This window comes from Macaca nemestrina, chromosome 8 (assembly GCF_043159975.1).
Source record: "Macaca nemestrina isolate mMacNem1 chromosome 8, mMacNem.hap1, whole genome shotgun sequence".
Classification (NCBI taxonomy): Eukaryota; Metazoa; Chordata; class Mammalia; order Primates; family Cercopithecidae; genus Macaca; species Macaca nemestrina.
This window is the reverse complement of record NC_092132.1, coordinates 31,791,578-31,807,259: the sequence shown is the minus strand read 5'-3', so window position 1 is coordinate 31,807,259 and position 15,682 is coordinate 31,791,578. Positions and strand designations below refer to the sequence as shown.

General features: G+C 33.5%; 1 long non-coding RNA gene across 2 annotated transcripts; it reads left to right on the top strand.

Annotated features, from left to right (window-relative positions):
* Nucleotides 1-1,638: 1,638 nt before the first annotated feature.
* Nucleotides 1,639-8,442, top strand: LOC139355653 (uncharacterized). 2 transcript variants are annotated; one of them, XR_011606468.1, is made up of 4 exons: nt 1,639-3,021; nt 4,298-4,487; nt 5,953-6,186; nt 7,604-8,442. It is a non-coding gene; the product is annotated as an uncharacterized lncRNA (long non-coding RNA). The 2 variants fall into 2 exon arrangements; XR_011606467.1 differs by lacking the exon at nt 7,604-8,442 and having other exon boundaries at nt 5,953-6,637.
* Nucleotides 8,443-15,682: the final 7,240 nt, after the last annotated feature.

Here is a 15,682-nt window from a genome sequence, read left to right as displayed (position 1 = left end):
TTCAACAAATACTTAACAGATTAAGAGAAATCGAGAATGGTTTTAAAATTTACATTAAGACTTGAAAACTTCAATCATTAATTCAAAAGGGGAAAAAGGACTTCATTTTGAACTTTAGCTCCTTTGAATTTTTAACATTCTTGCGTGTCAACTTAATATCTGAATTCTAATTTCTCCCTAAAAATAATAGAGGGTTTATATTAAATTTGAAGACATTTATATATGTTGGTTTCATTTTTATTTTGAATTGCATTTTTACATTGTATTACCAAAATATGTTATTTTTGTTCATTGAAGAAATTCCGATTGACATAGTTTGTCCAATAATGTGGCTGACTTGAATTTGAAGAAGTTTCAGCTGACAATAGAGTAATCTTGGAGTTACTTTAATAAATAGACTATTTTGATTCAATGCAGAACCTTTTGAAAGAGGTGAATCTAAACGGAATACTCAGGCTTTCAGAAGATACTCAAAAGAGTACTGCTGCTGTTTGGAGAGTGGCCCATGAAATGTAATGCAGTACTGTTTGGATAAACTCCCAGTACTTTGGACCAGGGGGACACCACGAAGCCCTGCGTCCATGGGCTTTTTTGTTATGCTCAAAGTGTCAAGGGAAAAAAGAAATACAGTAGGAAAGAAAGGGAACACTTCATCCCCATGCATGATGTGTGCCTCCTATAAAGGGATCCCCAGGCTCCACCCTTAAACTTTCTACCCTAAAGAAAAGTAATAAATTACCCTTTCAATAAATTTGAGATAAATAAGTGGACATGATTGGTTCAGATCCTACCTTTTCTTTTGGAAGCACGTCAGCCCACAGATAGCATAGTACTTCCCTGCTCCCTTCAGGGGAGAACTTTTCAGGTCCTCCATGACTATGACTGGTTAGGGAATTTTGCCTCAGTTTGGGTATTTAGGAGACTCATTTTGTAAAATGAGTCTAAACTAAGCTATATCCTTCCACATTAGCCTTTACTAATAACAAAGATTATGTGTTAGCCTTGGCTTTTACTTTTTGCTGTTCAGACTTAGGTGAAGGAGAGGCTTGCTGTTTACTGCCATCTTCTTAATGAATCCAGTACACATTTTCTTGACAATTACCTAATTGGGTGAGAGTTTCTCATTTTGAGAATTATGCTGGCAAGAAGATAATCCCATCTGTTCCATCTTCTCTCCCAGCATCTCAGATCTTACTTCTTTTGACCTCTGCTGCAGCCATTGAGTTCTGATCGCTCTAAGCATGGCCAATTTGATGAGCTGATGGTTCTCTTTGTGAGAGTCAGTGAAAGGGTGAGACAGATTACTTCAGTCTTGCCAAAGTTATTCCATGTGGCACTTTTAAATTATTAGTTGGGCAACTGTATCATGGGATAACAAACAAAGAACGAAAAGACTTTAAATGTTCACTTTCTGAAGTAATTTCAATATATTCCTTTGTAAGACATTCCTGAAACTCCTCACAACTTAGAAGAAAGCCCCACTCCTACTCATTGAAAGAAATCTCAGTCTCTAAGTGTATTCTTATACTGCCCTATATTTATTCCTATTATTCTGGAATATTATCCATACTTTCACATTTAGTTAATGCAGGTCATGAGGAGTTTGTACTTTGCTACCAGAGTTCATTTGAAAATATATGAGGACGTTGGTTATTGGTTATTAAAATGACCGGAGAACATTATTGATGTTTTTTTTGGTGGACTGAGGGATATAAATTTTACCACAATAAGAACAACTCCATCCAAATTCCAAAAGCACCCCATTAATCAAAAATTGATAAGGTTGTATTAAGTTGCTTATTATGAACAGTTCCATGATGATCATTTCTGTACATGTCTTTTCCTGCTTATGTATGCAGTGGTGAAATTGTTGGGGTATATGATATGCTTTTGCGCAGCATTAGTACCAATCAGTTTCCCTAAGTGGTTGTACAAAATTATACTCCCATTAGCAATGTATGAGTGTTATCAGTAGCACTACATCCTTGCTTCCAGTGGGTATTTTTTTCTCCAAATTTGTCTCTTTTGGTGTGTATACAGTGTTACCTCTTTAATTTGATGCATCTGATTATTGACTACTGTGGTTGAGCAAATTTCCACATGGCTTCAGGTATTTGACTTAAACTCTATTTTGAAATTCCTGTTCAAAATTAATCTCCCACTTTATATATATTATTTTTATTCTTTAATAGCAATCATTTGATTAGCCAAAGTTTAACTATTTACCAATTTTTCAATTTTATATTTTATGGAAAACTTTTTCTGTATTATGCTTGGGAATGGAAAGCCTACTATAAGATCATTGGGTAATTTACATATATATAGGTGTGTGTGTGTGTGTGTGTGTATTCCAAAATACCCAGTTTGAACTACATGTTTGGAGAGAAATACCCATGTAGACATAAACACACCTGGAATTTTTATGTATGATATGAGGAAGGATGCAAAATTATTTTTCCTATAAGCATATTCAATTTACATAGAACGATTTGTTAAAAGAACATTCTGTCTCCAGTGTCTGGAGGTGTCAGCTTTGTCATAAATCAGATGCACCCGTATGTGGGAAAGAGTTTTTGGAACTGTTAATATATCCTTTTCCACTGATGTATTTGTCTGTATTTGGAACAAGATCATACTGTCTTAGTTATGGTAACCTTTTGAAGGTTTTTGTATATGATTGTGTAAGTGCTATTAAATTTTAAAGCCATTTTAATTTTCTATTTTGTATACTGAAGATGTACAATATGGTACTTTGATATACATGTACAGAGTGAAGTGATTGATAAAGTCAAGCTGATTAACACGTCCATCACCACACATACCTTTTTATTTTTAATTTTTTTATAAGAGCACCTAAGATGTACTTTTAGCATATTTTTAGTATACAATATTATTAACTGTAGTCTTCATGCTGTATATTATATCCCTAGATTTATTTATCCTACATAACTGTTACTTTTTGTCCTTTTACCTAGATGCCCCCCAATTACCATCCCTCCCACTCCATTCTGCAGTTCTGTGGTAAGTCCTAGGTAATCACTCACCTACTATGTATTCAACTTTTCTAAAGATTTCACATTTAAGAGAGATCATGCAGCACTTTTCTTTCGGTGTCTGGCTTATTTCACTTAGCGTAATGTCATCCAAGTGTACTTGTGCTGCTGTAAATGGCAGAATTTCTTTCTTATTTAAGGCTGAATAATATTCTATTATATGTCTACATCACATGTTATTTATCAGTTAATCCACTGATGAACATTTAGGTTGTTTTTACTCTTAGTTACTGTGAATAATGCTGCTACGAATGTGAGTGTAGAAATATTTCTACCAGGTGCTGATTGTTATTTCCTTTGAGTATGTACCCAGAAGAGGGATTGTTGGGTCATATGGTAATTCTAGCTTTAATTTTTTAAAGTACGTTCATACTCTTTTTCATCATAGCTGTACAAATTTACATTCCATTTACATTTAGTGTACAAAAGTTCCCTTTTCTCTACATCCTTGTAGATACTTATTATCTCAACTTTCTGATTATCCAACATGCTTGATGTGCTGTCTTGTTGTGGTTTTCATTTGCATTTCCCTGATGATTAGTGATGTAGAGCATCTTTTCATATACCTATTTGTCCATTTATATGTCTTCTATGGAGAAATATTTATTCAGATACTGTGCCCATTTTTAATATGTTTATTTTTATCTTTGTTACTGAGTTGTGTGAACTCATTATATGTTTTAAATATTAACCTCTTATCATATATATGGTTTGCAAATATTTTCTCTCAGTCCACAGGATGTTGTTTCATTTTGTTGATTGTTTCCTTTAGTATGCAGAAGTTTCTAGTTTGATATAGCCCCATTTGTTTATTAATGCCAGTAAAATCATTTTAGTTATACTTTTTCTTTTGAATTTTTATATAAATTATAGAATCAACATGTTTCTTTATTAAGAAACAAACTCCTGAGATTTTAATTGGGATTGCATGAAAGCTATTAAAATATTTAGGAGGAATTGACCTCTTTAAAATATTTATACTCCCAGTCCATGAACATTTACACCTTCCTTAATTGTTCTCAATATTCAGCATAAAGATCTTCATTTGTTCATTCACTAACTGTTCCCAGCTGTGAAAGGCAGTATAATAATCTTCAAGGATGTCCACTTCTTAATTCCTGGAATTTGTGGATATGTTGTTACCTTACATGACAAAAACAGACTTTGCACATATGATTAAATTAAAGGTTCTGAGATGAGGAGATTATTCTGAATTATCTGGTTTGGTCCAATATATCCACTAGGATCCTAAAGAGAAAGGCAGGAGGATCTGAGACAGAGAAAAAGACTAGAAAAAGGAAGAAGTTGTAGTAATATGGAGCCAAAAACCTACTAAAGGGCAACCTCTAGCAACTGGAAAAAGCAAGCTTTCCTAGAGCTTCCAAAAGGAGCACAGCCCTGCTGATTGCCTTTGGAATTCTGACCTCTAGAACTGTAAGAAAATGATCTCATATTGTTTTAAACCACTAGGGTAATAAAAATTTGTTTCACTTGCCTTTGGGAACCAATATACTGTTTAGTATAAATGTGCTGAACATCCTTGAGTAGTTTATTTCTCAGAATTGATATTTTTGATGCAATTGCAAATGACATTGTTAATTTTACTTTATAAATATCTGTTGTTATAAAATAAAAATGCGCCGGGCGCGGTGGCTCAAGCCTGTAATCCCAGCACTTTGGGAGGCCGAGGCGGGCGGATCACAAGGTCAGGAGATAGAGACCACAGTGAAACCCCGTCTCTACTAAAAAAATACAAAAAATTAGCCGGGCGCGGTGGCGGGCGCCTGTAGTCCCAGCTACTCAGGAGGCTGAGGCAGGAGAATGGCGGGAACCCGGGAGGCGGAGCTTGCAGTGAGCCGAGATCGCGCCACTGCACTCCAGCCTGGGCAACAGCGTGAGACTCCATCTCAAAAAAAAAAATAAATAAACAAAAATAAAAATAAATAAAAATGCAATTGTTGCTAATATATTATTCTTGTTTCTAGTGGCCTTGCTAAATTTATTTATAAGTTTTAATACATATTTTAAGCCTCAGACTGAGTCTCACTTCATCAAATGTGGATGCTTTATTCTATCAAATCACTTTCAGTGATCTGTTAGAACCAATCAGAAAAATAACAAAAAATAAACAATTACCTGACTTTTAATTATGTCCCATTAATATTGAAGGTTAAAACAATCTGCATTCATGTGCAGAACATCTTTTACTATAATAGGAGAGTGATTTTTCTAATTGTTTTGAAATTAATTATTATATTACAAACAAGGTAATATATTTCAATTGAAAAGCATAAAAAATTAAAAATAGATTAGCCAGTGATCCATACTATGAAATATGTTGACATAAGCATAGGGAAAGAGATTGAACTTTTTATTTTTATTCAAAAAGAATGATATTCAATGTAGAAAATTATGGAAAAATTGGTGCAATTAAGTACAGTGCAGCATAGGTAAAATTGTGGGAAAACAACTCTTTAATACCTGTGTCTGAACTCTAGCTTTGTCCTAGCTGCAACAGACTACTAATTGTAGTTATATATCTTTATTGAACGTCTACCCCTTTTAAGTTACTTTACATTTTTACAATTTGTTTACAACCTTTGAAATATAACTGCTCAGGCACTGATTAAGAAACTTGAGATGGTGTGATATTAGGTGTCACCTTGATTGGATTGAAGGATGTCTAGATGGCTGGTAAAGTATTGTTTCTGGGTGTGATTGTGAGGCTGTTTCCAGTGGAGATTGACATTTGAGTCTGTAGGCTAGGAGAGGAAGATCCGCTCTAGGGACCATTCACTAGGGACCATCCAATTGGCAGCCACCCTGACTAGAATAAAGCAGGCAGAAGAAGATCAGTATGTTTGCTTGCTGAGTTTTTTGACTCTCTTTCTTCTTCCAGTGCTGAACTTTTGCTTCTGCTACTCCTGCTCTTGGACATTGGACTCCAGATTCTTCAGCCTTTGGATTTTGAGACTTCCACCAGCAGTTTCCCAGGGGCTCCCAGGCCTTCAACCACAGACTGAACATTGCACTGTCGGCTTATCTGGTTTTGAGGCTTTCAGACTTGGACTGAGCCACTACCAGCCTTTCTCTTTCCCCAGTTTATTGATGGCCTGTTGTGGAATTTTATCCGGTAATTGTGAGCCATCTCTTTTTAAGAAATTCCCTTATATATATACATATACATATACCCTACTGGTTCTATCCCTCTGGAAAACCCTTACTAACAGAGATGGCAAAATTTAAATAATGCAAATAAGCAAAACAGGAAAACCAACTTAGGGCTCTGTTTCTAATTTCCTGGCTCTTGATTCTCTATCAATTATTACTGAAAATTGATGAACTGATATCAGCAGAACTCAATTGTTCTTGGTATAATACAGGCTATTTAAAATACCCACTCTGCCATGTATATAGCTAGTATATTTATCTCTTTGCAATTTTAGAAAATCAGAGGTTCTAGATGGTGAGAAATCACAAACACATAATTTTCTTAACAGCAAATGAGGCAAATGCTAGAACCATAGTAAGTGAATTTGAGTCTAATGTCAAAAATATTTTGGTTAATAAAACTTTCAAACAGATAATTGTAAGCATTTAGAAAGGTATCAAATAACCCATAATAATTAATTAGGGTTTTATTAATTTTTTAATTAATAAAATTGTTTTCATATCTTTTTAAGTAGATAATTTTTGTTTGTCAGTTTTTGTTCTATGTATTTAATTCTGTTGAGTGTGTGGAAGAGGAAGGATTATGTGGATGTTGTTAATTCCCTGAAACATTTTCCTCATTCTTCAATGCTAACACTGACTAGCCAATCCACTCATACTACAAAAAATTTTAATTTTTAGGATTAAAAAATTACATCATTTAATAACTTATTTTTGCTAGACAAATACATAAGAGATCTGTTCTTTCATTTCATCATTTATTCATCATTATTCAGCAAGTAATTATTTAGTGCTATGCACTCTTCTAATTACAGGGGATGGGCTTGTGACTAACATGAACAACATCCTGCCCTTTTGGTGAAATATGAAAAAATATAAAAACATAATTATCAAATATAAGTGTATCTATATATACATGATCTATGATGTATGATATTCAAAGTCAAGTAGTGGCAAATATGAAATACAAAAAAGAAGCAATATAAGAAGATAAAAGGTTACATAAGGGACATGTTTCAGATAAAGCAACTGAGGAAGATATCTATGGCAATATTATAGTTGAACAGAGTATGTATGCTATGTAAGGGAAGAATATTTTATGTAAGAAGGTCAGCAGTTGTAAAATTTTTGCAGAAAGAAAATGTCTTATAAGACTAGGAAGAGGGAGCTGCAGATCAGATCACATACAGACTTATAGGAAAGACATTGATGGGTGCAGGAAGTATCTTAAAGGTATTTGAAAAATTATTTTAGTTCCTGTGTAGAGGATAGCCATGGGTAGGACAGCAGAATCAAGGAAACCAGATATAAAACACTAAAATTAGAGAGTAAAATAATTTTGGCATAACTGTTAACAAATTATTTTTCGTATCTTTCAGAAATGCATGGAGAACTCTGGACTATCTGGTATTACAGTTAGTTTCACTTAGTAATTTCTGAATGAGAATTCCAAGAGAGCATTGGTTAATGATTCAAAGCCAACTTGGAATGAACTGAGGCATAAGACTTGGTTCTTCATATTATCTTGTTGAGCATCTTTATCAGTGATTCAGCTGGGTACATGAAAAACATGCGAGTAAAATCATAGATGACCTGAAGCTGGCAGTGACACATTGAAACATGTACATAGGCCTACTATATTATCATAACAGACTGGAAAATGTAGTCACATTTTTGAAAGAGACTTTGCTTCAGAAAGACAAATCAAACATCAGGCAAAAATTCCAGACAAAGCCACGATCAACAACCCCACAAAACCTCGAATCCCATGAAAGGTTTAAGCAACAGCAGAGAGACCTGCCTATAGCTCCAATCCCAGAGAGAAAACAAGACAGAGCACCATCGGTGTATCAGGAATTTTCAGAAATTTCTGTCAGTAAAAGAGAAAACAGTTTCAAATTGTACACAGAAGAAAAACCCCAAAAACCACAGTTCAAATCAACAGCAGAAATATACTGTTATTGTCATACAAATATTTCAAGGGATATGTAAGTCAAGACTTCGTAGAAATTAGATTGAGCCTTCTGGCATTCACTAGGTATTAAGTGGAAAGCTGTAGTATGAGTGGATTGGCTAGTCAGTGTTAGCACTGAAGAATGAGGAAAATGTTTCAGGGAATTGACAACATCCACATAATCCTTCCTCTTCCACACACTCAACAGAATTAAACACATAGAACAAAAACTGACAAACAAAAATTATCTACTTAAGAAGATATGAAAACAATTGGAAAGCAAACCTATTCCATGAAAAAAAGCCATCAAATCAAAAGTAAACAAATATTTAACCCACAATGAATCTGATTTAACAGAACAAAATCAAGAAGTCTTTAGAAATATATATAATTCATATCTTATACAGAATTCCAAAAGATATTTAAGAAAAAGAATCAATTAGAAATATCTAACTGAAGATACTTTATTAAGTTAACAAATGGTGAAATGGAACATAGGAAAAATATCCCAAAGCACAGCACAAAAATATAAGAAATTAGGGAAGCTATGAGAAAAATGTTTAAACATATAGAATGTATTTCCAGAAGGTTCAGACTTTATAATAGAAAAGAAAAAAGATTGGGAGAATAGAATGCAGATAATGAAACACAACTTTTAAAAAATGAAGAAAGAAATTATGTAACTGATAAATGAGAAAAAAAGTCCTCTATACTCAGTAAGGAAGAGATATTTTTTGCTGCAATAAGAAATGATCTCAAAGTCTCAGTAACATAAAAATACAATGGTTTATTTCCCATTCATACTATATATCCATCTTGGGTTAGCATAGGGCTCATGTCAATTTCATCCTCACTCAGGGACCCAGGTGAATGCATTATCCATCATATAAACTATCACTTGCTGTAGCAGTTGGGAGAAACAAAGGTAACAAATTGCATATAGTCTCTTACAGGTTATTTTTCATGCTTGAAAGTAGCACATAGTACTTCTGCGCACTCTATTAGTGTACACAATTCATAAGATCGTCATCACTTCAAAATGGAAAACAAAGCAACAAAAACAAAAAGATATGCAAAAGGAATAAAGAAAGTGATTATTCCAGGGGCAGAGAATAATCAAACTATTATACATATTACTGATATTCAAGAAGTAGAAATATGCAAATGAAAAATAGCATATATATGAATAAAACATTTAAAATAGATTTCAGTATACAGATTGAAAAGGCACCATTCATTACAGGAAAATTTAAAGTAAATTATCAGCACTTATAAATATTCTGTTAAGCTGAAGGTATCCAGTCACAAAAGAAATGTGTATACTGTTAGACAATTATATTGAATTCAGATATTATCATAATGAAACAAAGTTCTGAGAAAAGTAAATGTACCCTAATTATTTTATGTTCAGAAAAGTATTCATTCAGCCATAAAGCCATAGGCATTATCATGTCAGCAAACATACCTTTGAGCATTAATTGAGAAAACTACCGGAAACCACTCGTATGTGGAGGACCAATAAATCCCTAGAAATAAAGAATGGAGGAATTTGGAGAACCATAGATTAAAAAATAATTGATGAGAAACTTTCTTCAATCTAGAACCAAACAAACTAATTTTTTAAATTACGGTTACATAGGAGAAAGTAAATACTACGTAACATGACAATTTAAAATGATAGTACTGATAAAGTTGTGGAAGTAGTGATAAAAGAATGAGAGAAGCACAGCCATGTTAATTATCCCATTTTCATAACTGAGGGTAAACAGACACAGTAAAAAATGTAAATGTATTTAAACTCATTTCAATTCATTTCATATAATTGTATATCAGTTAAATATATCAAATTAATACTTTATATAAGTATAGTGATTTTTTATATAGCAAAATGTTTTTACATAAAATCACCTGGGATATTAAAGTTGATATAAGGATATAATATAGTTTATATGTCCCCTCCAAATCTCATATTAAAATATGATCCCCAGTGTTGGAGATTAGGCCTGGTGGGATATATTCGGGTCATGCTGGTGCATCTTTCATGGCTTGGTCGTGTGCTCATGATAGTGAGTTATCCTGAGATCTGGTTGTTTAAAATTGTGTGGCACTTCCCAAACCCCACTTTCTCTCTTACTCCAGCTTTTGCCATGCGAGACATCTGCTCCCCTTTCGCCTTCCACCATGATTGTTAGCTTTCTGAGGCCCTCACCAGAAGCTGATGTGAATTCAGCCCATAGAATCTTGAGCCAGTTAAATTTCTTTTCTTAGAAATTATAAAGCCCCGGGTATTTCTTTATACACAGCCTAACAGAGGATGCATCAATTAAGAATGCATTTCATTTACGAATACAGCTCAAAAATTGAGAAAAAACATCCTTATGAACTGTATTTTAAGTATACACAAGTTTTATCCCTTACTCAAATGATTGGAAATTTGTCACTCCAGTTGATTCACAGTTGCTCCAAATTATTATAGTTGACATCCACATTTCCAGTGAAGTCTTTCAAAGATATAGCCTTCATCTTTACAGTCAAACTGTTTATTTAGGCTTACAAACACATAAGGAAGCAATGGAAGGAGTAAGGCAGATGAAGGCCACTTCTCCTCTCTTTCAAGGCACTTGAACTTAGCACATACCATTTTTTACTTTCAGCTGACACTTAGTATCCACATGGAGCCACATTGGAGAAAGAAATGTAGTCTTCTGGGTTTCCATGAAGAGACAATATAAAAAATGTTTGACAAAAATATTTTTAAGTCTGAAAAAAAAGACAAAGTAGACATAAAAACTCTTTTACTCTACTCATAAACAAGTGCATGTTTGTCTGTAATAGAATGGATATTTTCTGTTTTCTTATAGAACACTAGTGATGTTCGAACAGATAGAATTTACATTCAACGAGTTAATCTCTTTAATACATTTCAGATTTTGGATTTTCATAATGATAAAATAGTTTGTTCTTGAGATTTTAGTTGCAAATTAAAGATTAAGCATTTTGTAGTTTGGAAACATTTCTTCTTTGATATTTTTTCTTGCTTTTAGAAAAGATAAACAAGTATAGTATTTTATTTCTTATGCTGGTAACACTATTCTGTTTTAATAAATAAATATGCCTGAGATAAATGTGTTTCTATAAAGTAGACATGACAATATCACACGAAGATTTTATAAAAGAATAACTAAAATTCCAAATGGAAAAACACAAAGTAATTTGCCCTATAATTAAGTTCAAATTTCACATGAGAATCAATCTTAAATCATGAAATACCACACAGCGATTTCTAACAAATGGACTTTTTAGACTTTTATTTTTGTGTGTGTGGTTCCTTTCAGGTCTTCTCCACTTTATGTAAGAATATTCCAATTCAGACTGGATGTGATGGCTCATTCCTGTAATCCCAGCACTTTGGAAGGCCTGGGCTGGAAGATCACTTGAGGCCAGTAGTTCAAGACCAGTCTGGTCAACATAGTGAGACCCTCGTCTACTAAATAAATAAATAAATAAATAAGCTGGGATTGGTGTCTGCCTGAGGCAAAAGGAACTCTTGGGCCCAAGAGTTCGAGACTGTAGTGAGCAATGATTGGGTCACTGCACTCCAGCATTTGTGACAAAGTGAGACTCCATCTCAAAAAAAAGAAAAAACATATTCTAAATTCATTTATTAAATTCACAAACCTTTGGAATGGCTGGAATTATCTCACTTTTTCTTTTTTTTTTTTTAATAGCTCTTTCACTTGATCTTGGTTCCTTCAAGAAAGTGGGAATTTTCTCCCCTAACTCTGGACATGAAAAGTTTCCAGATAGAGAAGTAATGAAGCCCAAAGAGCAACTTTTTAAACTTAGTGTTTCAGCTTAAATTTAGAGATTTTCAGAGTGGACCTATTCTTTACAATAAATAAAAACATTTAGGAAAACAAAACAAACAAACAAACAACACTGCCCATCAAATTCTAAAAGAGAAATATGCTTTATCTTAAATGCTTTTTGAAATTTTCCACATATTTTCTTCTTTCAAGCCATTACCCAGATTATTATACATACAGTGTTTTACGTGAGCAGAGGCTTTATACGTCCTTAGTACTGCAGAAAAAGGGTTTGGCTGGCATTATTGAGGGCATAATATATTGCTGGACACTGTACATAATACAGTGTATATATTGTCTCTGGAATAAATTTCCATTTAAACTTGCACTTTAAGTTCATTTAAATATTTTACTTTATTGTAACTCTGCATATTTTCTTTTTCTTTCTTTTTTTTTTTTTTTTTTTTTTGAGACAGAGTTTTGCTCTTGTAGCCCAGGCTGGAGTGTAATGCCATGATCTCGGCTCACCACAATCTCTACCTCCCAGGTTCAAACAATTCTCCTGCCTCAGCCTTCCAAGTAGCTGGGATTACAGGCATGCACCACCATGCCTGGCTAATTTTGTATTTTTAGTAGAGATGGGGTCTCTACATGTTGGTCAGGCTGGTCTCGAACTCCCAACCTCAGGTGATCTGCCTGCTTCAGCCTCCCAAAGTGCTGGGATTACAGGCGTGAGCCACTGAGCCCAACCATATTTTCCTCTTTAATTCACTGTTGCCTTAGTTATTAAGCCTTATAGTTTTTGCCTCTGTTAATTTCACATTACATTTGGGCTACAATAAGGATACAGGGTGTGTGTTGGTGCATTAATTACAGTAAATTAATACTGATGTGAACAATTCCTGACATTAATTAAATAACCATATAATCCTTAACTTTTTTGTGAAAGTGGAACTCATTAATTGGGTTATTTAATGACTGTCAACATAATTATTTTACTTTAATACTATATTTTTAAACACCTTATTTTAATTACATGCTAATATGAAACTAGGAGAGATCACCAATTATTTCAGTACCCTTTCTCTTCTTCTTCTAAGGAAATAGAATATTTAGCTGGACATATGACCACCTCTAATAAGATCATAGTCTGGAGAGGCTTTGTGACTACTGGCAACTAGTGGGTTGTAAAAGAAGTTGGTATGTAGTATTTTTAAGAACCTTCCTAAAAAGGCACTGAGTAGCCCTATGATTCCATTATTTTAGACCTTTTTTTCCATTTTATTGCCTCAAACATAGTTTATCTCTAAAACATCAGAATGAGATTCAGACCCTGGGTAAGATGGAGTCATAAACTGAATTTCTGAAGCCTTTTATAATGAAAACCACCATAAAAGTCCTAGATGGCATTTCTACAGACTTTTATCTGACAGATCAATCAACTTTTTCTTTGCCATTTATGCCTACATAATTTGGGGGTTTTCTATTACTCACAAGTATATCTACATATAAATTATATACACAGTATTCCTCCTAGAAGAATATGTAATTTAAACTACTCTTCCTTAATGTAGGTATGCTAGTGTTGTCTAAAATGAGTCCTTATCTCATACAAAGTCAATTTGTAATTCGCCAATTCAAGGAAAAAATTGGTAGTGACATCAGGAAACCAAAAGATTCACTTTACTCAGAACAAATGTGTTTATTTCCCAGTATAAGGAATCCTCTCTTTATCTCAGAGTTTGATACTGACTGAAGTCCTTTATCTTCTCTCTCTAAACTGTTTTCCAAGGTGATCTTAACCAACCTGATATATTTTAATAACACTTATATGATGATGATGAATCTAAGAGTTATCAGCACAGCGCCTCCTCGTTCTGAACTACAGACATCTACATCCACTTTCCTACTTCACGCATTCATTCGGTGTTCTAATAGTTATTGCAAACCAGGCATCAAAAAATAATGCTTGCTTTCTACATTCATATTCAGGGAACTGCTTAATCATGTGTTTTTCCTTTTTCTCATCCTTTCTTATCCAGCCTATTAGTAAAATTTTAGTGACTTTATTTACAAAACAAATCTCATACTCCCTTTTCCTTTTTCTATTACTTTAATAAATCTATCCATCAGTTCCTTTCAGGGATTAACAGACTGGCATTTTATCCCAGCTTCCTTCCTTAAAATTCACCCCTTTTAATTTATTTCCCATAAATCAATTCATTCATTTCCTGTACTGCAAATTGATCTTTCACAGACAGATAATTAAATGCTGGGGAAATGCTGTTTAAACCACCAATGGTTTCCCATTAACCTTAGAATGAAATCCAAAGTTCATGTAATAGTCTACAAAGTCCAACATTAATTAAGGTCCTGTTGTCTGATTTCATTTTCTAAAATCCTCCAATGTCCTCACCAAAGTGTGATCACATTGGCTTACTTTCCAGTTCTACAACTATCCAATTTCATTCCTCAGGTTTGTACATAAGCTAATTCCTCTTTCTGGTCTATTTATTTCCCAGATTTTGGCATGTCTGGCTACTTCTTATCATTCAAGTATCATATTGAACATCACCCCAGTGGGGCTTTTCCTGGAAATTCAATTGAATGTGACCATCCATGCTTTATCTCAATTAACATATTTTCTTTTTATTATGTAATTTACTATTATTAATCAATCTTGATTTTTTTTTTCATCTTTCTTTACTAGAAGGTAAGTTACATGGAAGTAGTAATCTTGTCTTTTTACTTATCCCAGTGTCATTGGAACCTAGAACAGTGACTGGCATGCAACAAGTAAATGAATAGTTAGAATAAATAAAGCAATAAATTACTTGGATATATGGTACCTATTGTTCTGAAGTTCAAACTGTTAGTTGAGAATGTTATCCATATTGCATATTACTAATATAACCTCTATAGTAATGACAAGCAATGAAATAGTTATTTCCATACTTTGTGATCCTCTTGATTGATGCAAATGATTTTTTCAATACAGAGAATATTTTCAGTGTACTGTAGACCGAGTCACTGGTTTGAGACACTAGCCAATGACAAGGTTACTCCCTCTTAATTGGTTGAAGGCAGAGCTAACTGTGCACTGAGTTGCTGAGGGTGAGGATTAGAATGAAAATCTGTTTCTGGTGCTAAAGTTTCAACTATTAAACCACTTTTTTTTGTTCACTAATTTCTGATGCAATTGAGACCCAAGAGTTAGATTTGTTCTCTTATCCTTGCGGTAACTGGTAGTTATCAATAAGTATTCCCATTTGCAGAGATGAGTACAGTTGAGGGCTAAAATCTTGGCTTCCAGTTCTCTACTATGCTTTTGTGAGGTTAATCTATTTTAGAATAACCTAGTATTATTCATAATTTTAAGCTATCTTTAATGACATTGCTGTCGTTAATTAAAATTTGTCAGTGGCAACATAAAATTTTGCTTTCTAATTTACCATAAAAACAAGAAACACTAATTACTTGAAAATAAGTTCAAATTTTGAACTTTTTTTTATTTCTCTAAAATCTAACCCCCTATTCTACCTTCTCTCCCAATCTATGGGACCATATTTAAAATTACTCATATACTTGGACTTGCAATTAAGCTTAATCCAATCAACATTCACAAATACATTGTTTTAGTTTCTTCATATTTTTTTTCATTTTTATTTGGGTAAATATTTTGAATAATTTCCAAATGA